The 27,093-nt window shown below is 50.7% G+C and overlaps 1 protein-coding gene across 12 annotated transcripts in view; it reads left to right on the top strand.

The window, feature by feature from the left end:
• PLEKHA6 (pleckstrin homology domain containing A6) overlaps positions 1 to 27,093 on the top strand; it is a 138,971-nt gene that overhangs the window by 45,091 nt on the left and 66,787 nt on the right. Inside the window, exons 1-2 of one of the 12 annotated variants that reach the window (XM_070384544.1) lie at positions 18,235 to 18,511; positions 20,340 to 20,454. The exons of 10 other annotated variants lie outside the window; for them this stretch is intronic. The gene's annotated coding sequence lies outside the window, so the exon portion shown is untranslated. Of the gene's footprint in view, positions 1 to 18,234; positions 18,512 to 20,339; positions 20,455 to 27,093 lie in introns of those variants that run through there. One more of the 12 variants, XM_070384542.1, reaches the window with a different exon arrangement.

Raw genomic sequence — 27,093 nt, 5'->3', positions numbered from 1 at the left:
AATGGCTGTTATTACCTCTCCCCATGTCCATCTTTCAGTCCCTTGCCTGCTCTGACCCCTGAGATCTTGGTAGGATGAGTGACCTCTGGGGAAAGTCAGGGAGCAGAATCCTGCCTTATGGCCTCCTCCTGGGTTTGCTTGCAAGCTATTCTAAGAAATTTCCAAGGAGGAGCTTTTTTAGGGCGCAGGGTCCTGAGCAACTTCAGTCATTTTCTAGCAGATTTTCAAGCTCAGAAGGCAAACTTATCTGGGTCTTCTGGAGGAAGTAAGGCCCAGCAAGGCCAGTTTGTGCCCAAAGGCTCACTGGAAGGCATCAGGGCACTTGACCTCCCAACCCTGGGACCTGACCTCTCAGTATTTCTGAGCATCAGGTTTCCCCATGGTGCCCGTGGGTTCTCTGCCAAACCAGAGACTTCTTTAACATGTGAGCCCTTCATTAGGGTGGCCCATTTGTTCTGATTTGTCTCTGCTTTAGCACTGAGAGTCCAGCATTCTGGGAACCCTTCATTGCTGGGCAAACTGAAACAGTTGGCCACCCATCCCTGGGGATTCTCGCTCTGTTAGCTCTCTAACCCTGGTCTGCTTTTCTCCATGTTGCTTAAATCACAGGGAACATTTTCAGCTTCTGTGGGCTGACCCTAGAGATCTAAAGTCACAGATAACTGGACAGAGATGTCACCTACCCAAGGTGCAGGAGGCACTTCTTCCCCGTCTCTCAGGAGCTCTAATACAATCAGAATAGTTGCTCCTCTCTGCAACTGGAGCACCTGAAGCGCTGCCTGGAGATGGCTCCTGCCTGTCCGTCGCCAAGAGCTCCGACCAGATCTCACGTTTCTGCATCTCTTCTCCTCTGAGTAACTCCAAGCATCCTCCGCTCTCTGGCCTCCTGGACCCTAGCATGGTTCCTGTGCCAGAGGACACAGACATGTACAGGTGACACATGCCTCTTAATAACTAGAGGAGCTGAAGTCTAGGGATGGTTCAGTAAGCTTTAGGCCCAAGAGCACACAGAAGCACTAAGATCAGAATCAACTTATAATTCAGCAACCTTTAGGCACAAATCTTCAGCATTTGTGATTTCTGGAATAGCCTCTCCCGCTTCAAATCACTTCTGAATCTTGTCCCTCCCACTTAAGATTTTGTCAGAGAAAGGCGCCTCAGAGAAGATTATTTCCGCCTGCTCTTTCTTTGGCCCCTGTCCCCGTCTTGTTGGTGATGAGACTTTTCCTAAGTGGCCCGCCTCCTTTTCTGATGGGGGCTGAAAATAGCAAGAGCTGAAGTTGCCTCGTCCCGTCCTTCCCGTCCCCTCCCATAAAGGAGTTATTCACGGAGGCCCCTCTCTTTAGCCTATTTATAAATCTTTCCAGCATGTCTTTGTCCCAGTGACGAACACTACTCTACCCTCCTTAATGCTGCCTTCTACTTCAGCCTTGGTTGAGATGCTAGAAATTTCCTTCCTGGATACTCTGGTCTTCACCGTTCATAGCCCCAATGCTTACCAGGCCTGTTTTGCAATCAAGTCAGAGTGGAGAGCTGCTCTTTGGGGGATAGGCCCACGGGTCACGGCTGGACTCTGGGGTGCAGACGCTGGAAAGGACTTGTGAAGTCCTTGTGCAGCTGACACACACCCTCTGCCGCCACCCTGGGCTGGATTTTTATTACACTTCACTCCAGCCGGGGGTGACTCATGCAGAAACTTGGGGCCCAGGGCAGAAGTGTGACTTCAGCCTTCACTCAGCACTCATCAGAACACTCATTCAGTGTGCTTGTAGTGGGAACTGAGTGGTTATCATGGATGGCAGGAGCGTATGACCTGCACTTGGCTGACGTGGTCAAGAGCACAGCTCTGGCATCGGTCTGACTGGGTTCCGTCCAGAGCCTGCCATTCTGGGTATTTACCTCATTTTGTCTCATCTATGCAAGGGAGATGGTAAGAGCCATCTCAGAAGATTGTTGTGAAGATGAAGTGAGTTGATTTAGGATTATGCCTGACACAAAGTCTGCACTCAAACAGCCGTTATTATTAGCTGGCTCATACCCTCTGCCATTTGCCTGTCTAGCAAGTTGTTCGTTCATTTGACAGATATGTACTGAGTGCCTATTATGTACCAGGAAAACAGATAAACTTCTTCAAAGTTTCCAGTTACACAAGCATTTTCTAAGGCTCTCTATTTTTGCTTTAGCCTCTTGGCAGCAACAGAGTTTGAGAAGTGGGTCATCACTCAGGTCCCATCTTGATGACCCTCGTCTGCCTGTTATGGGGCAGGGTTTCATGCATAGGTCACTCGCCTGGTGTCAAAGGACCTGAATACTGTTGATGACCTGGCTGCTAACCAGGTCATAGCAACCAGGTGACCTTAAACAGATCACTTAATCTTCCTGGGCCTCGGTGCCCCCCTCTCTCAAATGGAATAATAATCTCTTTCAACCTTACCTTGTATGGGTGCTCCGCGGATAAAATGAGATAATGGTTGCCAAAGCACCTTGCAAAAGTAAAAGTTCTTTGTTAACGACAGACTAGAGGATGACAAAGAGGAGACAGTTTTCAGAGAGCTCCGGATCTAAGTGCCTCCCCCAGGGAAGGGCCTGAAGGGGATTAGCAGCAGTGCAAGAAGCTCCTCGAGGGCACTGAATGTCCAGTGCTTAGCAGAGCGCTTGGCACATAGTAGACACACAATAAATGCCTGGCACATAGTTGAGGGGCCTCAGTAAATGTTTGTCAAATGAATGAGTGTAACAAATGGTTCCCTCCAACATAGCTGCAGGGAGGATACTAAGTTCTGGGGAAATACAAAGCAAAGGCAAGACCGGTGCTGGGCACGGTCTGTTAGGACCATGACAGAGCTAAAGTCACACAGTTCAGAGCCATATTGTTAATAATACATCGTTATTTCCTTTAAAGAAAAGAAGTCTGGGTGCACATAAGTGCTCATTTGTTCAAATATTTGAGCTGGGCAGTGTGAGACTAGGATCAAGGCATGGTCAGACTACCCTGAGGTCCTGTCTAAGCTCTGCAGCCCGTGTGTGCTGCTGCTGCTAAGTCTCTTCAGTCATGTCTGACTCTGTGCGACCCCATAGACAGCAGCCCACCAGGCTCCCCTGTCCCTGGGATACTCCAGGCAAGAACACTGGCTTGGGTTGCCATTTCCTTCTCCAGTGCATGAAAGTGAAAAGTGAAAGTGGACTGCAGCCCACCAGGCTCCTCCATCCATGGGATTTTCCAGGCAAGAGTACTGGAGTGGGGTGCCATTGCCTTCTCCTGCACCCCGCGTGTAGCCTTGAGCAGTTTTCTCCATCTGTCAGGACCATCCTGAAAGAGATGATATAGATTTAGCATGGGAAGAAGGAGGAGAACTTGCATCAGTAAAATGATACTCCATGAGACAGGAAAGGCATTTGCAAAGTCCCCAGGGCCGGTTAGCTTAGTTTGAGTTGGTGGGGGGTGGGGTGGTCACAGGAGAAGTGAAAGGAGTGTTTGAGAGTAGCCCTTGAAGCCCAGGCAGAGGAGTCCGCTTGGGCAGTAGCTCCAGCTGGATTTTGAGAGAGAAATACTGGTTAGGGGAATGTGGAGGGGCACATTTGCGAAGCCGATCGTGGCTGGTCGGGGAGCAGACCACAGGCGGCCCGGTCTCTGCTGTTTCCCTGTTAGGAGAAGAATCTCAGTGGTTGATAGCTCTGGATAACAGGGACAGTGGTTGAGGCTGCAGGGACCCGGGCCACCTGCCCAGCAGCGGTTAATGACACTTTGAAGGTGGTAAAAGCTGGATGGCAGCACTCTGCCCTGCAGTCCCACTGGCTTCCCCAGTCAGGGTGGGGAGCTGGCCTGGCTTATTTGTTTTGGAAACTTCTGTTGCAGTGGAAAGGAAAGGAATTGAGAATTTCTAGTGGGCCACCTGGGTAGCTAGGACTAAAGTCATACAGTTTAGAGCCTTGAGTTAATACATCATTATTTCCTCCTTTAAAAAAAGAAGTCTGGGCACACACAGGTGCTCATTTATTTGCATATTTAAACTGGGCAGCATGAGACTAAGGGCAAGGGGTGGTCAGACCGATTTGAGGTCCTAGCTAAGCTCTGCTACCTGCTATGTGACCTTGAGCAGGTTTCTCATCCTCTCTGAGCATCACCTGACTCATCTACAGAGGCCTTTGTCAGAGAGTTAATTTGAGGATTAAAAAAAATAGTACGGACAGCAGTGCCTACAAGGTACGTGTGAAGTTCTCAGAAGTGGTCATCGTCTACGCTCTCAGCTTCTCCTGCTAAGACAAAGCGGGCAGAGCAGGCCATGTGCAGCCCACGGGGCCGGTCCTGGCCTCTGCTTTTCCTGACTGGGCGGTAGGCTGGGCTCTGTGCCCGTGCTGCCCTGGACACTGGCGACCCCAGACATGAGACTGCCTTTCCCTCTCTGTATCCTGGTACCTCACAGGGCCTGGCACAGAGCAAACATTTACTGAATGTCTGTGTAATGGAAGATGAATTTAACATGGCCCTTTAAAGTTCATAGTCTAGCAGAGGAGACAGACTTGTAAACAAAGAATTGAGAAAAGTAAGATTAGATGCACTGAGTGCTTTGCAAACACAGAGGAAGGAAGACAAAATCACCTGAGTGGAAGTCAAGAGCAGCTGCAGGGGGCAGGCTTGGGCTCATCCTCAAAGCGTGGCTGAGGGAGTGGAAGGGGTGCAGCTCAGGCAGAGGAACAGTGTGCTTGGAGGGGAACTGGAAATATGTCAGCACGCTGAAACGCAGAGAACACTTCCGGGATCCTGGAGTAGGAGGCTGGGGTGGGCGTGGCTTGTGAAGACCCTCGGCGGCTCTACCAGGAGGGTGGGTTTAATCCTTTCAGGGTCTGAGCCCACTGGGGCACCGTTTGCTACCTCTTTCTCCTTGCCCTCGCTTGTCCTTAGGGCCCTGCACAGATGAGATCCTCCTTGAGGATCGGAGAGGCCCGTGGCCTGCCTGAGAGAACACCGCGTGTGAGCCGTAGGGTCCGAATGAGAACTCAGCCAGCGCCCTTGGCTTTCCCCGACCGATGTTTCAGTAGTAGGTTGTCCTTGTGGGTGTCTCCGTGGCCTCCAGCTGACATGATCCCACGTTCTGCCCTGCAACAACTGCCCCGTCTGTTCAGAGAGCCCAGTGTGACTGACCCTGGACGCGGCTCCCCAACCCAGCTCTTTGGTGCAAAGGAGAAGCCACAAGACCTGCTGGAATAAGTTCCTGCTTCATTGCTAGGTGCCTGGCTGCCTGGCACGTGCCAGATTTGGCTTGAGGGCTTGTATTTCCAAAGAGGTTGGGCAGGATTTGCCGAGTGTGATGGCATCATTCTGGACTTTTCGGAGAAAGCCAAGAAGCCCCTCTGCCCTCTCCCGCCCCACCTGCCGCCCTCAGGGCCAGTGTGCCTTGCAGACCGGGGGTCTCCACAAGCATGTGCGGAGTGAGCAGTGGCCCGTGTAGGAAGGGCTTGGGGACCTGGTACTTTCTAGAAAAGCGGGAGGAGCAGGGGGGCCTCACAGGGGCTCAGGCTGAGCAAGAAGCCTCCTTATCTCCTCGTCCTGGGGAAATTCCCGAGAGAGGCCAGCTTGCTGAGTTACAGTTTCCAGTGGTTTCCCAGTGCTGCAGGAGCTCCTTCCCACAGGGGCTGCCCCTCCGTCCCGCCTCAGGGAGGTGGGGTGGCCTTTTGTGGGGGGTCCAGGCGGAGGGATGTGGTTTCTTCTTCAGGTTCCTGTGGTGCCAGCTCCTCACCCGGGAAGCACCCCCAAAGCTCACCCCACCTCCGGGGCTGAGCATCCAGGGGAGGGGCTGCCCCAGCCTGGATTGCCGGTCCCCCTCCCCTGAATCCATGCCCATCATCCAGGACAGAAAGGAGCCTCCATTGACAGGTGGGCATGGCAAGGCGTGCGGGGTGGCGCAGGCGCGCCCGAGAAGCAGCAACACCCATCCTCTCACTTTTCGAGGTGAGAAAGCCAAGAGGGCAGTGGCGTCCTGGGACCCTGCCAGGCCTGCCTGGTAGCTGACGGCCACCCCCTTTCGAGTGCTCCCTAAGTCTGTCCTGGACGGGCTCTGGGGGCTGCAGCCCGCGTCTGTGCGTCCCAGTGTGACCTAGATCAGCGGAGGGTCATGTGTGCGGTCCGGCCCTGTGCCTTGAGGTGACGTTCTCTCCTGGCGCCTGCTCAGCCCTCTTTCCCCCCTGGCTCCTGCCTGCCTTCCTGCTTACTCCCCCTTCTCTCCTCCTTCCCTCCTTAGTCCTCCCCCCTTTCCATCTCTCTCTTCTCTCCCCGCCCTCTTTGTCCATCCCACCTTCCCTGCCTTCCCACCCTCTCTTGGCCAGACATTTATTAGGAAATCACTAGCTGCTAGATACCAGGAATGCAAAGATTAGTAAGACATGGTCACTGCTCTCGAGGAACTCAGAGTACTGTGTGGGAGACAGATCCATAAACAGATCATCACACAGGGATGATAGCATGGCTCAGAAATACCTGTGCAGGAGAGGGAGTGGTCCTTTTCACTGGAGTGGGGAGGGGGGTGCAGGTGATGGGGAAGAGACGTTCCTGCCACCTCCAGTAGGAGCCTGGCCTTGCTGGGACCTGCCCTCACTTATATTCACAAAGTCTGTGACCAGGAGCAAGTCCTTAACCTCCCTGGATCTCAAGTTTTCCTATTTATTTTTTAAAAAGAGTTGTTTGAGGCTTACTACAGAATGAAAATATACAAACAAAAGCATGGGTTTTGCCTTGTAGGAGGCGATGTTAGCCAGCTCTCACTGGAGGGACAGTGAACAAGGATGCTGGGGACTCCAGAGGCAGTGGCCGCCCAGCTGGTGGGACAGGAGTGGCTGCCCCTCCCCTTGCTCTGTGCTTTTTCCGTGGCAGGTGCGCGACTGTGGGCGGCCCAGGGAAAGGAGAGGCTTCGTTCACAGTTACGGCTGTGTTGTCCTTTTTGTCTGTCCTCTTTCTTCCCACCAGAAGTATCAGCTGGGTTTGATGAAGCCCGCGGTTGGTTTCAGAGACAAACTGAGTGTCCTGTGTTAGGGGAGTTGGCATCGATGTCCAGGTGGGGAGCAAACAAGGGCAGACTGAGAGCCAGGTTCTCCCAGACGCTTTGTGACGGGGGACCTGACTCCCTCTTTTCTTGTCTCCCGGAAACCTTCCCACTCTCTGCTGAACGTTCACGCAAGTGAGCTCGGGCAAGGTTGGGAGACGGAAGGATCCTGGCATCTCTGGACCATAGTGAAGATAAAGTGATACATGATGAGAAAGAACCTGAGTCCTCTGGAATAAGGGGTGAGAGCGTTTAATATCTTCCGGCCAGGTTTACACTGCGCAGATCGAGTGCTTAACACATGTGGTCATAAGCCCTGTTAACCAACTTCATTACCTCCGGCTGTTGTAGTAGAACTCTGTGGACTCTGTTATGGGACCCTGGGGGTGCTTTTGCTGAACTCGAGCATTAGAAAATTAAATCGCCTGGCTTTGAGGTGAGTGCAGGAGAAGCCCCCCTCTCACAAACAGAGCCGTCTCCTCCGTGGCACAAGCTTCTTTCACGTGTGAGAAGGTGGCATCAAAGGAAGCAGACAATGTGGTGTATGCAATGGGTAACAGCCCAGACGGGGCAGTCAGAGCTCACATTCAGGCTCCACCACTGATACGCCGTGTGGCAAGTTCACCTCTCGGTGCTGCTTCCTTACTTGGAAGATGGGCCTGGTAATACCTACCACATAGGGGTGTGTTGAATTAAAAGAGCTAATCGGGAAAGCGCTTAGCATAGTGCTCTCATGCTGGCGCTCACCCTGCTCCGGCTTGTGTTCCTCAAACTGTTGTTGTTTAGTCACTAAGCTGTGTCCGACTCTTTTGCACCCCCATGGACTGTAGTCTCCCAGGCTCCTCTGTCCATGGCGTTTTCCAGCAAGAATGCTGGAGTGGGTTGCCGTTTCCTTCTCCAGGGGATCTTCCTGGACCAGGGATTGAATCCGTGTCTTCTCAGTGACAGGCAGATACTTTACCACTGAGCCTCCAGGAAAGCCCAACTTCAAATCACCTAAGCCTCTTTCCCTAAAGCTATGTGTATGAACACTCATGAAACCTCTGACACTTGGGAATCTTGTCTTTGGAGAGACACTTCTTTGCTTCTCCCACAGCAAAGATTTCAGCCTTTCTGTCCATACTACAGAAAGATATAAATAAGCACACACATGTACACATGTATGTATAATATAGCACTTAAGCCAACAGCTTTCCAACCACTTTCTGTAGCTAACTAATGTAATTCTCGCAACAGCCTTAAAAGGCGGACGCTATCAGAATACTCATTTTAAAGATGAAGACACAGAAACACAGAAAGACAAGCAACTGAGCCAAGACCGTAACTCTTGCGTGTGCCTGCGTGTGTGTGTCACGGGTTTGAGAGGTATCGCAGAGTAATGCTTACTCTTACCAAGCGCGCACGGAGATTTTCTATTCTATTCCATTGAATTTTAAAAGTGCTAATCTTGACTTGCTAAATTGATTTCACAACCTGCCGATGAGTCAAAAATTACATGGTAAAAGCCCTACAGAGTCTCCTCAGAAAGCCGGGAGGGTAATCAGGGGAAACGTCTGAGTGGAAGAAGGACAAGGGCATGGTGGCTTCACGTGGCCTTTTTTGAGAAATGATGGCGCTCTTGCTGGGAGCACTGGGGTTCTGAGACTGCGAAGGGACCTCACTGCTCCCAGATGGGGACTCTCAAGAGCATCAGACCCTGGGAGGGGGCTGGGTGGGGCTCGGGATGTCACTCTTGTTTTCTATCCCTTCCCAGGTGGATCAGAGAAGGGCTCCCCAGCCTGGAGCTCCTGCCTGGAGCCCGGGACGAGGGCCCGATTGTTGAACGCGTGAGGCAGCTGGGCTTCTCTCGAGCTGCTAGTGTTCTGTCAGTAGCACCCTGGGTTTTGCTTTTAGGGTTAGCTTTTGAAACACTAAAGAAGTGAAGAAGAACTAAAGATCCTCTTGATAGAGTGAAAAAGCTGGCTTAAAGCTCAATATTAAGAAAACTAAGATCATGGCATCCCTTCCCATCACTTCATGGCAAATGGATGGGGAAACAGCGACAGACTTTATTTTCTTGGGCTCCAAAATCACTGCAGATGGTGACTGCAGCCATGAAATTAAGAGGTACTTGCTCCTTGGAAGAAAAGCTATGACCAACCTAGACAGCATATTAAAAAGCATAGACGTTACTTTGCTGACTAAGGTCCATGTAGTCATAGCTATGGTTTTTCCAGTGGTCATGTATGGGTGTGAGAGTTTGACTGTGGAGAAAGCTGAGTGCCAAAGAATTGATGCTTTTGGACTGTGGAGTTGAAGAAGACTCTTGAGAGTCCCTTGGACTGCAAGGAGATCCAACCAGTCCATCCTAAAGGAAATCAGTCCTGGGTGTTCATTGGAAGGACTAATGTTGAAGCTGAAACTCCAATACTTTGGCCATCTGATGCGGAGAGCTGATTCATTTGAAAAGCCCCTGATGCTGGGAAAGATTGAGGGCAGGAAGAGAAGGGGATGACAGAGGGTGAGATGGTTGGATGGCATCACTGACTCAATGGACATGGGTTTGGGTGGACTCTGGCAGTTGGTGATGGACACAGAGGCCTGGTGTGCTGCAGTTCATGGGGTCGCAAAGAGTCAGACATGACTGAGCGACTGAACTGAACTTTGAAACACTCCTGTATTTATTAACTTACTTTATACTCACGAGAGCTAAATTAAGTGAATGTAGGTTCCATTCCATTCCACGGGTGAAGGAAGAGAGGCACAGAGACATTCAGTGGTCCGGCCAGGGCTCAGGGAAAGCTAGAATGCAGGCTCTGGGCTTCTGGCTCCGGTGATTTTAGCTGCAGGTTATACAGGCGGTGGTGTGACTGCATGTGATGATGATGAAGGAAGCGGATACACAGAGGCCGCCTCGCCGACCTGGGCCGTTACCTGCTGTTCAGCCGCATGGCCTCCTGGTGAAATGCAGGGAGCACCCCACCCCAGGGGGTCCTAGCACAGGAGCCACAGGCAGCGGGAACAGGCTGTGCATGGCTTCTGTCAGCCTGTGCTGGCACTCTTATCGGGGTGAGTCTGATATCTGGGTTGACTTCCCTAGTGTGGGATGGCTTAAATTCCAGCCAGCCAGATAAAGGTCAACCCAAAGACTGGAAGGCCGGAGAAGGTGGAAGCCGGGGGAAGCTGTGACCTTTCAGAAGGACCTCTGTCTCTCTGGGGTGGGTCAGCGGAGCCACTGCCCCTGCAGCAGGAGGGACAAGCTCAGCTCATGAGACCCCGCCAGCTCTGGGGAGCCCTGCCCCTCAAGTCCAGCGCTGTATTAGGGAGAGGGGCTGGGGGAGGCTGGGCCCGCTAGGCAGCCTGCGGGGAACCCTCTTCCCGCGTGGGCCCCTGTCCTGAGCGCCCTGCAGCTGTCTTTCAGGGCAGCTGTCCCCACAGGCCTTGCCCAGCTTTCAGGGGGATCGGCTCTCACACCCACTCCCACATCCTGTGTCAGGAAAGCCAGGCTGTCTCCCAGCCAGCGCCTCACCTCCCCTTATCTGTCCCGGGGTTGCTTTTAGTAGTTTAAAAAGTTAGGAAAATATTGTTCAGAGCTGTGGCTGCTCCTGAGTGCTTCCTGCTGCTGGCAGTGAGGCTTCAAAGGTCATTTTGTCCGTTGATCAGTGAGAACATATTTACTGAGCACCGGCCGCTTTGTGCCTGGTGGGCCCCGCAGCCAGTCCCCCGACGCTCCCCCAGCTCCAGTTCCTTCTGAGGGACCATGGGGTGGCAAGTATGGAGTGGTAAACACGGGAGTGGACACGCGTTCGCCCCTGTGTTACTCTCACCTCTCGGCGTGACTCCTGACCCAGGCCAGGGGTCGGTTTTCTGCCACCCCTTTTCTGTGGCTTTTTCTGGGGGGCCCGCCCTGGGTCTCCCAGAAGCTGCTGTCTCCATGCGGCTGCCTCCCTGACCTGCTCCTGCCTCTGCCTTATTCTGCCCTCATCATGCGCTGCCTTTGAGACGAGGACAGTTTGGTAGGTTTGGTTTGTCTGTGTCCAGGACTAGATTGGAGTTTCTCGAGTGCAGGGACCCCTCTTAAAGTCTAAAGACTGAGAAGTCTTCAGCCCTGTGGATGCACAGGATGTCCCTGGAATGAGTGGTGGATATGTGCCCATATCTGCACACGGGAGGAGGCTTTCTGTGGGCCGGGGGTGTTTGTTGCAGGCTTTCTGGGAACGGTGGCATTGGCGCTCCCCCTTAAAGCAGTGTCTGCTTGCTTTTGGATGCCTGGGTTCAACAGGCATCTAGAATGGAATCTAGAAATCAGGTTCTTAGAGAAGTCCCTCAGGCTATCAGACAATCAGTTTGGTTAAGATCTGCAGGTGGCTTGCTCTGGTGGCTGAGAGGAGTGGGGCGTCTTGTTGGGGGGTGGGCATGGCCCAAAGCAGAGATCCTTAAGGCTCTGGGGGCAAATATTGGGACGCTGTGGCTGGACTAGAATTTCTTTCACATGGAGCACTGGGACAGGACGTTTGAAAGATGACTGGGGATTCACTGTGGTGGACCTGGGATGCTAATCGAGGCGCGAGGCCTTCATGTGGCCGGCCAGGGGAAATTTCTGAGTGAGAAAGTAACATGATGAAAACAGGCACTAAACCATACCCTGCAGAGGGGACATGGGCTATATTTTTAAAGCACAGAGTCCTAAACTTCCTCTTATTACTCATTCCAAGTGCTTCTGGGTGTCTAACCTAAATCTCTCTGGCTGCAACCAAAGTACAGTTTGTCTCCTAGGAATTGGAAAACACCTGGACAGAACAGTCATCCTCCCATTTCTGTCAGCGAGAACCCACATATCTCAGCGGAACCGGTATGTGTGCCAGGGTTCTGGGCCAAATTGGCAGAGCCCTGGGGCACGGGAGGGTACTGTAGCTGACATCGATACGGGGCCCACCTCTCGGGGTAGAGGCTGGGGTCCTCAGAGCCCCCGGTGGGTTAGAGGCCCTGGACTTGTCTCTTGGGTGCTGTTCCCTCCCCCACTCCCGGTACAGGCAAACGCACTGCCCCTTGGAAAAGCTTGCAGGCATAGAGACAGGCCCTCGACCCTCCTCCCTAGTGAGGGTAAGAGAGAGAAGGCTGATAAAGGTCTCTAAGCCGGGAGAGGAGGGCATGGAAGAAGAACAAGGGAGGGGCAAAGGAGCAGAGGTGAGCGGTGGGGGCTCTCACCCCTGCTTGTCAGGGTGCCCATCTGATGCCCGAAGGCGGCTGTGCCAGGAGGGAGCAGACTGTGGTGTCTGTTCCCTGCCAGTCTCCAGCTTGTACCAGCCCTGGGCTCGGGGGCGCGGAGCTCGAGTTTAAGTCTGTCTGGTCCTCCTCTGTCCTCTGCTGTGGCTCTCGCTCCCTCCCTCCACCTGCCACCCGCAGCAGTGTCTGATGGAATCCCAGACACACTAGTCTCTAGAAAAGAAAGCTGTTCTTGAAGAGGGACTCCCGCCCCACTCCCCCTGGGCTCCCAGGGCGAGTGGAACGTTCCATTTAAAGGGTGAGCCGGGACCAGGTGAGCTACAGTGCAGACAGGAGAGAGGACTCAGAGCCACAAGTGGGAGGAGTGTGGCTGAGCCCCCATGCTGCCCACCTCCCCGCCAGCCCTTCCTCCCCAGCGGCTGGAGGGCCCCTTGCTTCCTGAGCCCAGACCCCAAACTAGGATGTGGCCCTGGGACACCTACAGAGGCCAGGTAGGCAGACGCCCTCTCAGGAGACCCTGCCCCTCGCGCCTGGGCACAGGCACTTTCCCACCCACCCGGCGCTCTAGGGGCACATTCACACCGTGCTCCATGTGACTGGCACCCCCGGGGTGTGCTGGGGATGGGAAGGCAGTGCCAGCAGATAAGGAGGAGGGCAGAATTAGACACTTTTCTGTATTCCAGGCAAACAATAGGGAACTTCCAGGACGCTCGGGAGAGGGAGTTGCCTGTAAGAAGATCCCCAAGTGGACGCTCTGTGAGGTGCTTAAACAGGGTTTTGCATTTGCCGCTGGTTGCTTAATTAGACACCTACATGGTGCTCTCTGCTAATGACTGTATCTCCCGGGGAGATGACACATAAAGGGCTGGGTGGCTTCAGAGGCCAGCTGAAGTTCTCAAGGACAGCCACCTGAGAATGGGGGCGAGGGAGGTAGGACCTCTTGGCACTTCCTTGGGCCGATACAGACTCTAGACCATCAGAGAGAGTGGTGCTCTCTCTCCAGGGCCTGAGGAGGGAAGCAGGGCTTGGGGCCCATCCTGCCTCCAGTCTTAACATCCTGTGTGGGCTCCAAACTCCTGGCTGTGGTTTGCCTCTTCAGAAATGGGGAGGGTCATCCCCTGTGTCCAGGCAGTCACTGAGGCCAGATGACGCCAGTCATGTGCGTGCTTCTGGAGGTAAGTGCTCTGCCGTGCAGAGCAACTAGGGTTTTTTCCAGGCACCTGCACGTTAGGTTGGAAAGAGAGCTGGGTGGGCGGCTCTGACAATTGCCTGGAGGAGGGCATTGCTCAGCATTGTGAACTCCAACTGGACAATCAAGAACTTTTGTGGGATCTGAAGCTCAGTTTCGATAATGGGCTAAGAGCCTAGCCACAAATGTTTCAGAGCTGCTCAGAGGGTGTGCTAGAGGCAAAGTGACGCTGGTAATTTTCTGCTGGGGTTGGCAGAGATGGCCTAGTGTCATGGAAACTTTGGATTGTAGGGAAGGCTGAAGTTTGAGGCTGGGCAGACCGAGCTTTGAATTTTGGCTTCCCTACTTACTAGCTTATTCCCTGTGGAACTGGGGGACTGGCTGGATACAAGTGTTTGTGACTCTTCTTGCCTAACCCCACCTTCTGTAGCACATCTTCCTAAAACTGTGGTTTTGCGGATATAGGGCAAAGAGGCCCCAGCCCTGTCCTGCATGAGCCAGCCAAATATTTACCAAAAGCAGGGCTGCAGAGGAAAGGTGCCAGGATCCAGGTAAATGCTGTGTTTGTGGTGCCCAAATAATGCCATACTTCATGGGCTCCCAAGTGCTTTAGCCCTGCTGGGAGGCCTGAGCCAGGCCCCTGTGAAGGCTGGTTGTGGGGAAGTCCCAGAGGGATGACAGATAAAGGAGAGGGTGGCTTTAGAGGCCAGGTGAAGCAAGGGGCCTATGAGCAGTTGGGTAGTAAGATGGCAGAGTGCAGGTGGGCAGCGTGAATGGCTCAGTCACACCCTTCCCACCTGTGTCAGTCCATGTGTGAGCCAGAGAGACGCCCTCCCATTCTGCCTCTGGGTATCTGGGGCACTGGCATCCTGGCTTTGGCTTGTCTTTGGTCTCCTTTCCTCCATCCCGGGGAGGCCTGAATACTTCAGGAGGATGCAATCTGATGGGCTGCAGGACGGCTGTATGCTTCTGATGGTCCTGATGGAACTTCTCATTTCTGCCCATTTCAAAGACAGGGTGATCTAGTGTCACGGAAACTTTGGACTGTAGGAAAGGCTGAATTTCGAAGCTGGGCAGACCAAGCTTTGAATTTTGGCTTTACTACTTACTAGCTGTGTTCCCTGTGGCCTAACACGGGATTTCAGAACCCACATGGCCATGGGTGTTGGTGATGATTCCTCCCATGGGGAAATAAAGCAGTCTATTCTACAGCATAACCCTGAATGCTTTCCTGTTGGGAAACAGGGACTATATTCAATTTCATTTCATAAACATTTACAAAATCTTCGTCTGCGTCTTTGGCTGCATCGTGTTTTACTTGTGGCACTTGGCATTTCCATTGTGGTGCACAGGCTCTCTAGCTGTGTCTCGGGGGCTCAGTAGCTGCAGCGCTCGGGATTAGTTGCTCCTCGGCATGTGGGATCTTAGTTCCCCGACCAGGGATCAAACCTGCGCCCCCTGCATTGCATGGCAGATTCTTAACCTCTGGACCGCGCAAGTCTCTCCGTAGACATATTTTAGCAAAGATATTTCCAGTTCCAAAGAGTCAATGATTTTATGTTTTTTGAAAAAAGTATCTTGGAAGGAAGCAATATTCAAAAATTCTATTGTATTTGGCAATTATCATCAGTTTTATTTATTTTTCAACCCACTCAGGAAACCTTTGTTTAGCTCAGAACTGGAAATAATGGGTGGAGGCAGAAAGCGGGCTGATGGCATGCTTCAGTAGCAGGATAGACCACCTTCAAAGGTAGTGCCTTGTCCTTGCGGGAGTCCATGTGGCTCGTTTGTCTTTTCCGACTGCTGGAGGCAGCTTTTCCTCCTTTGGGTGGGAGAGAAGACTGCTTTGTGCTGAGATCGCTCCTAAACATGGAAGGTCTGATTCTGGGATCACCACAATTCCCCAGGAGAGGATAGGGAGGTTTCCCTTCACTACTAGGCAAATGCACGAGAGATTGGAATTAGAGGGTTCCCCTGGGGCTTCCTGACTGCCTTCTCCAAAGCACAGCCCCTTTCATTTGGATCAAACCTTGACTCTTTCCTGTCCCTAAATGTTTATCACCGTCAAAGACCTTGAGCTTGTGTACACTCTTGCCTTGCTGCGTGTCTCAGAACCAGCTTCTGTTCTGGGTGGATCTGTGCTCTGTATTCCAAACCTTCTCTAGCAGGATGGGAGATTAACAATCAAGCAACCATTTATGGCATTCCTACTGGGCGCAAGGCAGTGGTGTAGGAGACCCAGGAAGGCAAGGTATTGTCCCAGTCCTTAAAAAGCTCCAGTCTCTCTTTGGGAAATGAGCTTTACACAAGTAAAAAGTCAGTTAAGGGTACAAGGCTCTATGAAACGAGAGCCGAGTGGTAGCGACAGTGGTAGGGGTGGGTGGGAGAGCAGTCGATTAGCTAGTGCTGGGCTGAGGCACCGGTGAACCAGGCCAGTGGATTTTGGACACTGATCACTGTGGAGAGATGGGGTGGGAGAGACTCAAAGCTGTGGTTATAAGCCTGGTTGCCTGGGACAGTTTATGTTGACATTTACAGAAGTAAGACAGCTTATATGGGGAGCCCATTAATAATTAACTGTTTTTATTTAAAAAAAAATTTTTTTTTAACCATGCATAGGTTATACTTTTCAAAAGTACAGAATAGTATTCCATGAAGAGTTTCTCCTACCTCGTCTCAGATTTAGCCTCAGCTCCCTCCTTGGAGGTGATCACTGTTACCAGTGTCTGCTATGCCCTTTCTGAAATGCTCTAAGCCAGTCTAGGCTATGACCCATGGGCCAAATCTAGCCCCCCACCTAATTTTGTCTGAGAAAGACCCAGCAATGATGGTTACCCTTAAATGGCTAAGAAAATAAGAATAGTGGTTTGTGATGCATGAAAGTTGTATGAAATTTAAGTGTTTGTGTCCACAAGTACAGTTTTATTGTAACACAGCCACGCTCACTTGTTTATGCTCATTTATTTACACATTGTCTCTGGCTGCTTTTGTGCTACAAAGGCGGAATTGAGTATTTGCGACAGAGACGATAAGGCCCATTAAGCTGAAAATATGTGCCATCTAAGCCTTTACATAAAAAATTTGTTGACCTCTGCTCTAGGCAAACATATATAGGTAGTTACAAGTCATTTCTTAACCCAAATGGTAGCATATGAAGCTAAATGTTCTGCCCCTTACTATCTTTGTTTACTGTATCTTGTAGACTGATCATATCAATACAATAATATAGTCAGTGGGTGGTGAATCTTAATTTGATTTTAGGTATGTGAGTTTAAGGCCAAGCCCCTTGGGGAAATGCTCCTTGTCCAGCTGGGCTGAAGCTTGTAGCCTGGAGGTGAAGATGTGAGTGACGTCTGCTGGGAGGACTTCAACGCAAATCTATGACCTTGGCCTGTAGATCAAAGATTTTCTTTTACAGAAATGAAGCATCACATGCTGAGCAAGGTTAAAAGTAAACTGAATGCTAATAGGTTGACATAAAGACAATGAACTGGAAACAGTAAGCCAACCCCTGGAAGAACAGCAAGTACTAAAGGCCATTCAAGCCAGCCAGTAAAATCTAGCGTGCAGTCACAGACGGAAGGGTGCTCAGTGGATCCTTACTGAATGCCTGTTGTATGCCAACTGCTTTATACATGTTATATATGTAGTCGCTACTCTCTCAGGTAGGATTTTTTTTTGCCTCATTTTACAAATGAGGATAAGGCTCAGAGAGGTTAAGTGAACAATTAGTGGTTCAAGGGATCATCTAGTTGTGTTAAAGCATCTGACTTTTAAAGCCTCTTTTTATTCTGCTACCCAAGATGCCAAATCTGGCTAGAAGTCATTGCCTAGCTTTGACAAGCCATTTCATCTTCCTGGCCTCAGCTCTCTCATCTGCAAAATGAGCCAGTTGTCACCAGATTTTCCTTCCCACTCTCACCTGGCCTGATTCTGTTACAGCTAAAACATAAGGGAAAGGGGTGACTCTGTAAGAGCCAGATGCAGAAACTTGGAGGAGAGGAAGGTGTGGTTAGCAATTAATATATGCTAGACTGTGAAGAAAGCTGAGCGCTGAAGAAAGCTGAGTGCTGAAGAATTGATGCTTTTGAACTGTGGTGTTGGAGAAGACTCTTGAGAGTCCCTTGGACTGCAAGGAGATCCAACCAGTCCATTCTGAAGGAGATCAGCCCTGGGATTTCTTTGGAAGGAATGATGCTAAAGCTGAAACTCCAGTACTTTTGGCCACCTCATGCAAAGAGTTGACTCACTGGAAAAGACTCTGATGCTGGGAGGGATTGGGGGCAGGAGGAGAAGGGGATGACAGAGGATGAGATGGCTAGATGGCATCACTGACTCGATGGACGTGAGTCTGAGTGAACTCTGGGAGTTGGTGATGGACAGGGAGGCCTGGTGTGCTGCGATTCATGGGGTCGCAAAGAGTCGGACACGACTGAGCGACTGAACTGAACTGAACTGAACTGAGACCAGTTATCTGGAAGCTGATCCTTAGGAGAGTATTATTCCTTGACATGGAGGAAGTCTCCAGAAATCTTTGCTCCTCAACTGGAAACTTCCCACCCTCCTCGCTGCCGTGACCCTGAGCGTCACTTAAGCACGTGGACTTGAACAGCTGGAGGGGGCGGGCTGGGAGAGCCTGTGGACAGCGCCTGGCAGTGTCTGGGCCCGCATGGCTCCGCTGTACTCGGGCGCCTGGAGGAGCTGCAGCTAGAGGGCTGTCTGATGCTCCCGAGCTGCAGGCTGGGTGGGGAGGAGGGGAGCGCGAGGGCGGGTAAGCCATCAGACCCGCGGAGCCGGGGGTGTGAGTGTATTTATATAGGACTGAGCCAACCTGCAGTTTCAGATTTCAGACTCTGCTTTATTGGAGAATTTTCCCTGGTTTTCAGTCAATGCTGTAACAGAGAGAAAGCTGACACCAGAGCCTTCCTGGAAGGCTGGGGAAATTCTGGATTGCCGGGCCCTCTCCTTGTCTCCTTCCTTCTCAAGGGAGGAGCCACTCTCGGATCAGGAGTGTTGTTAGGATTCTTTCCCAATCAACAGCCTGCGTCTTCCAGCTGGGTCCTGGCTGCCAGCATGGAAGGTAATATCTGGGGTCCCGGGCACCTGGGCTGGGAAGAAATGGGGCTGTCCAAGCCTTCAGGGGAGAGGACCCTGGGGGGAGGAGGATACACATGTTGGGCAAAGAGGAGTGGTTCACAATAAGAGAGATAAGAGAGAGAGAGAGGAGTGTCTGCTGAGGGAGAGGAAGGGCAGGGAGGGAGGCAGTGTGTCTGTGTGTGTGTGAAGCACTTCTATTGTTTTTGGAAAGCAAATCATCTTTACACTTTCTCTTTATTATCATCTCTTTATCTCCTAACAAATAAGAGTGTCCCATGAATATCTATCTTCCTTGAGGGTCTCCAATCAAAAAGTTAGAGAAAATTTCTGACTTCCTAGAATGTGAGTATTTTTTCACTTGTGGGATGCAAAGGGAACTTAGGGACATGGAGGTGTGTGTCCAGAAGACTCTTGTCCCTGGAGTCAGCCCTGGGTGTTGCAGGCACTTGGAAACACTCCCGGTAGAGCTAACTTGTAAGTCTGTAGAGTGGGACGGTTTAACCAGTATAAATTCTAGCATGGCCTCCACATAGTATTAGGGTGATCCAGCTGAGTGAGATCAAAGCTATTAGAGACAAGTGCCAGGAGCACTTTCTTCTCAGAGCCTCAGAACTGGGCAGGATGGAGGCCAGTGCCTGGGGTGGAGGTGGGGTAGGGGCTTGGCACTCTTCCTGAAACCCAAGTTTGGATGGGGTGGTGATTGGTGAGTCAGACTGGCTGAATGCGGCTCTGTCTTCCCAGGGTTTGCATGGTGTTTCTCAATGGCCAGGAGCAGAGATCAGAGGCCTACCTCATACTGGGGCTGGTGGGTGGGCAGCCGGGCCAAGGTGCCAGGACCTGTCTGTGCAGTGATGTCCCCTGGGCAGCACGTGCTGTGCAGCAGGGTCCGCAGGAGTGGTGGGTGCTGGCCGGGCTGGGCCAGATGTGGCTTTTGAAAAGCAGATTTGGGGTGCTGAGATAAGCATTGGAAGAGGAGTGTGGTGGAGTCTGCTAGAGGCAGAACATGGAGTTCTGGAAAGGATCCAGGAGAGGGGACTAGGGAATCTTAGGTTCTGATACAGTTCAAGGCTGTAGCCAAACAGAGACCTCAACTCTCAACACGGATGTAACCTGTGGGTGAGAGGACCACAGTTTGCCTGCTGACTTCTGAATATAATGAGATGGATGGATGAGAGGTGATGAGGGCTAGGCAAAACACATTTTCAGCTTGAGAAATTATATACTGCAGTTGAGTCTGGGAGGCAATCACACAGTTATTTATTAGGCAGGATAATTAATATGTAGTGTAGCCTGGTTATTTTTGAAACTATGGGCATTTAAAAAAACTATTTTTTATTTACATCACTAGCTGCTTCCAAATAGAATTTTAGTGTTTTTTTTTATTTGGTAGATGGTGCAATGCATCAGTTTGGCCAACAGATAATAATAACCTTTCATTTCATTCACTTGTGTATGGTTTTCCAGCTTGGAGACACTCTCTGGCCCAGTTCAAGCAGCTGTTTACCAAGCCTTGTTCTCTCCTAGGTGCTGTGTTAGAGACTGGGTATACAGTCTCTAAGACTTATCTACAGATAAGACCTGGTTCCGCCCTCAAGGATCTCACAGTCACTGTAACCCTATCAGGAAGACAGAATATCATTCCTATAACATAGATGAGGAGACGGGAGCTAAAAAGTGCTAAGGGACTCACGGTTAGTCAGCAGAAGGATTAGGATAAGATGCAGCTCCTAATCCAGTGCTCTTTTGTGTTTCCTCTGCCCCGAAGTAGTGTCAACTTCCCTCCACTTCATCCCCCACCTTGTCTCCACCAGAGTCACGAGCAAGCATGTGGAAGGCAGCATGGAAAAAGTGCTTCCTGCAATGGAGTCGGTCCTCTCTTGGGTCCTACTTGTGCAACTGAAATGGCATCAGTGGGTCTGCATACATGTGAGCTGCTGACCTGATCCTCTCTACCACTCCCCAGTAGCCTCCTTTAGCTCTTTATTCTTTTCTTTTTCTTGCGGGTGTGCCGGGTCTTCGTTGCTGTGGGCTTTCTCTGGCTGTGGTGCACAGGGGCTGCTCTTCATTGTGGGGCACGAGCTTCTCTGAGCAGCGGCTTCTCTTGTTGTGAGCGCAGGCTGGAGGCGCCCAGGCTTCAGGAGTCGTGGCTGACAGGCTGAGTCTCTCCTCGGCATGGGGAGTCTTCCAGGACCAGGCATCGACTCGTGTCCCCTGCCCTGGCAGGCAGACTCCTACCCGCTGTTCCACCGGGGAAGTTCTCTCTCAGATCGTTCTTGACTTTGGGCAGATTATCTTCCTCCCCCTTTTTTCCTGGATTATCTGAACAGACAAGGGGACAGTAAAATCCAGGAGCTCATGGAAACCTGGGAGACTCCACGAGGAGGTAGATGCTCACTGAACACTGGATTTATAAAATAATCAACATTGCTTAGTTCTTTGTAGTTGACAGAGTGTGTTCACATGAGCAAAGATGCTTGTCGATTCCCCCTCCCTTTCAAGTCTGCCAGCTCTGATTTCCTGGAAAGGTCTGAATCACCAAAGCTTAGGATTGTTCTCTTCATTTTTAGGCTTAAGCTGAAAAGGACATAGAGAGGTCATCTATCCCAGTGATTATCAAATTTTGGTCTGTGACAAGAGTTTTCACCAGTCTGAAATGAAATGAGAAAAGAAAGGGAAAGCATATTGAACTTTTTGGCAGGGAAGCAAAAATGTATTCAGTTTAAAGGATTTCTTTTGGGGGCAGGAGATGCACTCAAATATTTATTCTGAGGCTATGGCTTGCTTATTCTTTTCAAGAATTGGTGATGAGAGTAGATGGTAGGTAGGCTTTTTAAATATCCTTATTTGGCAAATTGAAAAGTTGGCAACTTTATAGTGGTTCCTTAAATTTCATTTTTTGAAATTTAACTAGTTCATGAAATCAAAAAATCTTGCCTCCAGGCACGATTTTCTTCAGACAGATGAGACTCTACTTCCCTGATAGGGGTTCTTTGGGGCAGATTTCTGAAAACTTGGATTCTGATCTTGTCATCACTGTTCTTTCCCTCTGGGTTCTTGGGCCATGATAAACTCACATAGAGTCTCGGTTTCTTCATTTTTCCATTGTGGGCGGTTTCTGCCTCCAGGACAAGGTCACCAGCAGAGGAATGTGTTCTCACTTCCTCCTCGCCTGAGTCTGAGACTCTCAAAGGGGTTCTGGAATCAGACCTTGCTGGTTCCTATTCCTATAGTCATCTCCTTTGCTTGGAAAAGATGGAGAGGGTTTGTAGTTTGAAATAGGCAGCAGCATGAGGTACATTTTACGTTTGAAGTCTTGGTGTCCAGTGTTAATCATTTGGAAGCACCTTTTTAACTAGGTGGCCAAGAGGCAAGGGTATTAGAAAGGTCTTGCCATCAATTTTTGAAATGGTGGATATCAACTGGAGCTTTTCTAAATCTGGAGGCTCCTGAGGCCTTAGAGTGTTTTGAGTCTTTTACCTTCTGTAGTCAGGCCTGAAATAGCAACAAATATGTGGGAATTCCCGGGCAGCCCCAGCTACCAGACTGAGACTCGTGGTTGGGTGTGCACATGTGTGCAGACTTGTAGGAGAGAAGACGTTTAGAGGAGAATCAGTTTGAAATCACCCTAGAAATTGAACTAGATGCTCTTTTTGAGACTTGTTCTAGGACCTTTTTTTCCTGAAAGCCCGGGAATCTTTTTGTAGGATAGAATTTTCTGATTTTCCACCCTAATTTTATGTTCTGAAACAAGAACCCTCCTAACCTAGGAAAGCAGCGTTTGGACTTAGTTGAGTTTGGGAGTTTGGTAGTAGACTCACCCCAAGCTTCCGTGGGGAGGAGGGAGACGTGGGACAGACTGCTAAAGGCAACAGGAGAGCCGCAGGCTCTGAGCCGGAAGACCAAGCCCAGGGGCAAAATCCTCTCAGAGGTTTCTGGATGGTGGTGGGGCACGAGTACAGCCACCTGGGAACAGCGCTACGGAAAAGCCTGAGCCTGTGGATGATGGACACCACAGCCTTACTCAAACCAACGGAGAGGGACGGACAAAGTGAGAAGGATCCAAGAAGTTCAGATGGGAGATCTCTGCCGCCCGCGGAGCTCCTGCCCAGGAGACCCCTCAACGGCCCCTCTGATGGCTCCGCCGAGGTTTGGGGCCGTGGTTTTCTTAGCTCATCCCTGATCACCAGCAATTTTGGCTTTCCCCAAGAGAGCTTTCATGAGGATTTTGTCCTACCTTTGGGTAGATCGGGACACAGAGTCAAGGAGCACAGTGAAATTCTTGGAGAAAATCTCTTCTGAAATTTTCAAGCCAAAGGTGAACGCCATTCAGCATGCCTTTTTCTGACAGCAAAGGTCAGCAAGATGTGACTGGAGCTTCACAGACATCCCCATCCTCGTCACAGTGAGGTAATAGAAAGCACTATCCTTTTTCTGACTGCAAAGGTCAACAAGATGTGACTGGAGCTTCACAGACGTTCCCATCCTTGTCCCAGTGAAGTGACAGAAAGCACTATCCAGGCTCCAGGGCCACCTTTCCTTTCCATTGACTGCATGATTTTGGGCAATTCAGTCCCTCTCTAGGTCTCAGATTTCTCATCTGTGAAGCAAGAGGGTTGAATTTGATTGCCACTATCCTACTCAGCTCTGCATGTACCAATTCTCCATTTGACCAACAGACCTTATCACTCCGAGAGTCTTCTGTTTTCCTCTGAGATGCAGGTCTGCTGTCCAGCAGTTGCAGGTCTGTTGGAAAAGTAGCTTGAGGTGGCAGGATAAGATGAGTTATTTTCGAGACAACAGACCCAGGGTCAGAACTGAGATACCCACTTGGACAATCGTGCATCAGGACAGGTTAAGTCCTTCACAGTCATTAGTAAGTCCCTGAAATGTACGGCTAGAGCCAAGGGACCTGTGAATAACAGTTGCCCAGTATTGGTCACAGTTATGGGCCCGGGTTTTCTACTATTTTAAAAGCCTCCTGGGGTCATGAAACAGCATTAGGGAAACACGCCAAACCTGTTCCACTGCGTGTCCGATGTTTGTTTCTCATCCAGAGTGTCCATCTTCATCATTTCTCTCACACTCAGCATCTTTTCTTCCTTTAGCCCAATTCCCCACACTCTTTGGCTCTCTCCACCCCTTAGCATTCCCCAAGTCTCTGTCACCCCTTCCCCTGAGAATGCCTCTAGGGAGGAGGGAGCAGAGGTGAAACTGTGGGGCAGTGGTAGTGGAGAAGGTGCTAGAAGCCCAATGAGGTGGGGAGTTGGAAGCATATTTGGAATATTCAGGCATGTCTATACCTGAAGCCAATCAAATACCAGCACGCTGCCTCTGCCAGCTCTGTTGGGGTGGAAAAGCAGCAGATTCTTATGGGCTGATGGGCTGGTCTTTGGATCCCCTCCCCTCCCCATGCCAACTTGTGTTCCAGGAAGCTGGCTCCAGGCTGCAGGAACCCAGGGACCCAGAAGAGATTCAGATTGTGGCAAGGCAAAAGCTTTCAGTATTTGTCAACATCTTTAGCTTAAATAACCCTGATGGCCTTCCTGAGCCACCTGACTTCAGGGGCTGGAGGAGGAGCTCAGATAGCTCCAAAACTCATCATCTGAAATGCCTGGGGCCTGTGGATTTCAGAATGGTAACATGATGCACACACTATGTATTACATAAAAACCTCCGGCAGAGTCTGGAACAGCTCCAAAATCACACATATTAATATTTCCGCAGCAAGATGTGTCTAAAGAATCACAGAAGTGGGATTTTTTAAAAAGGCTAAAATGAGTCTCATGCCAGTTCAAGTGATGCTACCAACTAGGTTTGAGTCAGGTTGGGTTCTGCCATCAATCCAGTTAAGAAAAAACTTTACATTTTCAGATATTTGTGGATTTGGGAATGTAATTAAGGCATTGCAGTTCTATACTGCCTCATATAACCCTATCACGTGGAATTAGCATTCCCATTTTACAGATGAGGAAACTAAGGCTCAGAGAGCATCAGTAGCTTGTCTAATGCCATTTGGCGGGTAAGTGGATTCAATCAGAGCTGACCTGTGATTCCATGCCACCCCTGTTCATCTCCAGAGACAAGCCGTTTCCTCCGAGGTAGGGCGCACTTTACCTTTAGCAGTGACTGAAGGAGACTCGGGGGTGTGTGGGTGGGGGCGGAGCGCTGACTTTGGCATCTTCCCTCATTAGGAATGCTTTTCCTGCACATCTGATAGGGATCATTTACTGACTTGTTCTTATTTATACTTTGACTTCTGGGATCCCAGTAAGCTAAGGTCTCAGAAGAGAAGAAGCTAAAGTTCAGTCAATTTTGTGGCTTACAAGAAGAATCCAGCTGGCTTCATCGGGGCTGTGAGAGCCAAGAACAGATGGGGTCAAGTTGGGTTTAGTGAGAGAAGCATCACTTCAGTGGAAACAACTCTGCAGAACCAGTGGGATACAGTGCTTTCTGCTTCCCCACCCACCACCTGCTGCAGAAGGCTTGCCTTGAGCAGGGACCCATTTGAGAAGACTGTCTGGAAGGATAACAAACTCCAGATGAGGGTGAGAATGGTATGCAGCTTGAAGTAAGGAGAACTCAATTAGGAGGGTTTCACTGGTCTTCATTAGTGATGTGAAAAAAAGGTCAAAGGAAGAGCTAATTCAATTTATTGAAGATAGACCACATGCTTTTTAACACTTCATTGGACAGATGATCGTTGGTCTGTTGTCTGGGCAGTGACATACGTAACCTCCCTCCCCGACCTGCTAACTGCTGTCAGACAGTGCCTGCTATTCCTGTGTCACCTCTCCGACAGGAAGGATTTGAGCTCTTATGCAGGCGCACAGGAGCCCGCAGCGTCCTGTGCTGTCAGGAGCCTTCCATCCGTGAATTCCAAGCAGCTTGCAGGTCAGCCGCTCTGTCTGGGGAGTGGCCTGTGCTGTGTGTGTCCTTCCCTAGGAAGCTACCGTTAGGAGGAGTGGTAGGTTCGTTGCCATAGTGACAAGGAACATCTGCTCTGGCCAACTAGAGAACAGAGGAGGAAGATATTCTTAAAGGGACCATTAGCTCATGGATTTGGTGGCAGGGAAGAATTGATGCTTTTGAACTGTGGTGTTGGAGAAGACTCTTGAGAGTCGCCTGGACTGCAAGGAGATCCAACCAGTCCATTCTGAAGGAGATCAACCCTGGGATTTCTTTGGAAGGAATGATGCTAAAGCTGAAACTCCAGTACTTTGGCCACCTCATGCGAAGAGTTGACTCATTGGAAAAGACTCTGATGCTGGGAGGGATTGGGAGCAGGAGGAGAAGGGGACGACAGAGGATGAGATGGCTGGATGGCATCACTGACTCGATGGACGTGAGTCCGAGTGAACTCCGGGAGTTGGTGATGGACGGGGAGGCCTGGCGTGCTGCGATTCATGGGGTCGCAAAGAGTCAAACACGACTGAGTGACTGAACTGAACTGAAGTGTTTCTAAAGGCCTGAAGGACAGAGCAGATCCCTTAGTCTGAGAGAGCTGTGAGTCTCTAAGGTGGCAAAGGACCCTCTTTTGCTTTGGAAAGGGCAGGAGAAAGGATATAAATTTCCTCCTCTCCTGAATAACGAATGTCCTCTGGGAACGTGCTCCCAGACCCCTGGCCCATCCGTCAGCAGAGGTGGCCTACCACCTTCACTAGGGACTTAGCTCACACACGTGGCCCGCACTTCTCCTGTTGCCAGCTCTCTAAACACCCGAGGAGCTTTCCCTGACCTGGGAGGCAGCAAATCCACCTGCTTTCTCTGACCCCTACCTACATCCACCCTGTCCTCCTGCATGGCCTTCTAGGCCAGCTCAGGTCTTAACGGCACTGTGTTCTGCAACCCTTGGGCAAACTCCTTGGCCCTTTTCCTTCCTCTTCCTTCCTTTTCTTCCTCATGTCAGCCACATCTACGGAGTTTAGACGCTGGATCCTCCAGAATTCATCTTGTCTCTCTTTCTGATGTTAGTTATAACTTTCGAGTATGTTACTGGAACTGCTCAAAGGACTTGAAGCCCCAAGGGGATTGCATTGTGAAGTTCAGAGGGATGGCTGGGCTGCAGGAACAAGCTAGAATCAAGAAGCTGGCTGGTGCAAGTGTGGCCTTGCCCATTGGTCCTCTTCATGGGCTGGCTTCAGGCTCTTCTCCCTGCAGGGCTGTCCTGGCTCTGTGTCAGTCTAAAGAGATGGCTTCTCGCAGCTCCCTTGTGTACATGTCACCTGAAGAAGGACTGGTCTTTTTTTTTCTCTGAATTCCAATTCCCATCCCTGGAAAGGTGTTTTGGCTGAGCTAGGGTTGGGTGGCTACCTGGAACCAAGAGAGTGGCATGAGGTTGCAGGAACATGGCTATTACCGCTGTAACTCTGTGGTATCGGGGTGGAGGGGCAGTGTCTAGAAAGGGATGGGTACTTTCTTTTTTTGGGGGGGGGATGGGTACTTTCTATCACCGATAGCCTTTCCTGGACCTCCAAGCCCAGAGGTGTTTGATTTGCAGAGTTTATACACCCCCATATCCTTTGTCCAGCTCTCTCCCCACCTGTCTACGAGGCTGCCGAGGCCTAG

The sequence above is a fragment of the Bos mutus genome, chromosome 16, assembly GCF_027580195.1.
Source record: "Bos mutus isolate GX-2022 chromosome 16, NWIPB_WYAK_1.1, whole genome shotgun sequence".
Taxonomy (NCBI): Eukaryota; Metazoa; Chordata; class Mammalia; order Artiodactyla; family Bovidae; genus Bos; species Bos mutus.
The sequence above is the reverse complement of the archived record's forward strand: the minus strand, read 5'-3'. Positions and strand labels throughout refer to the sequence as shown.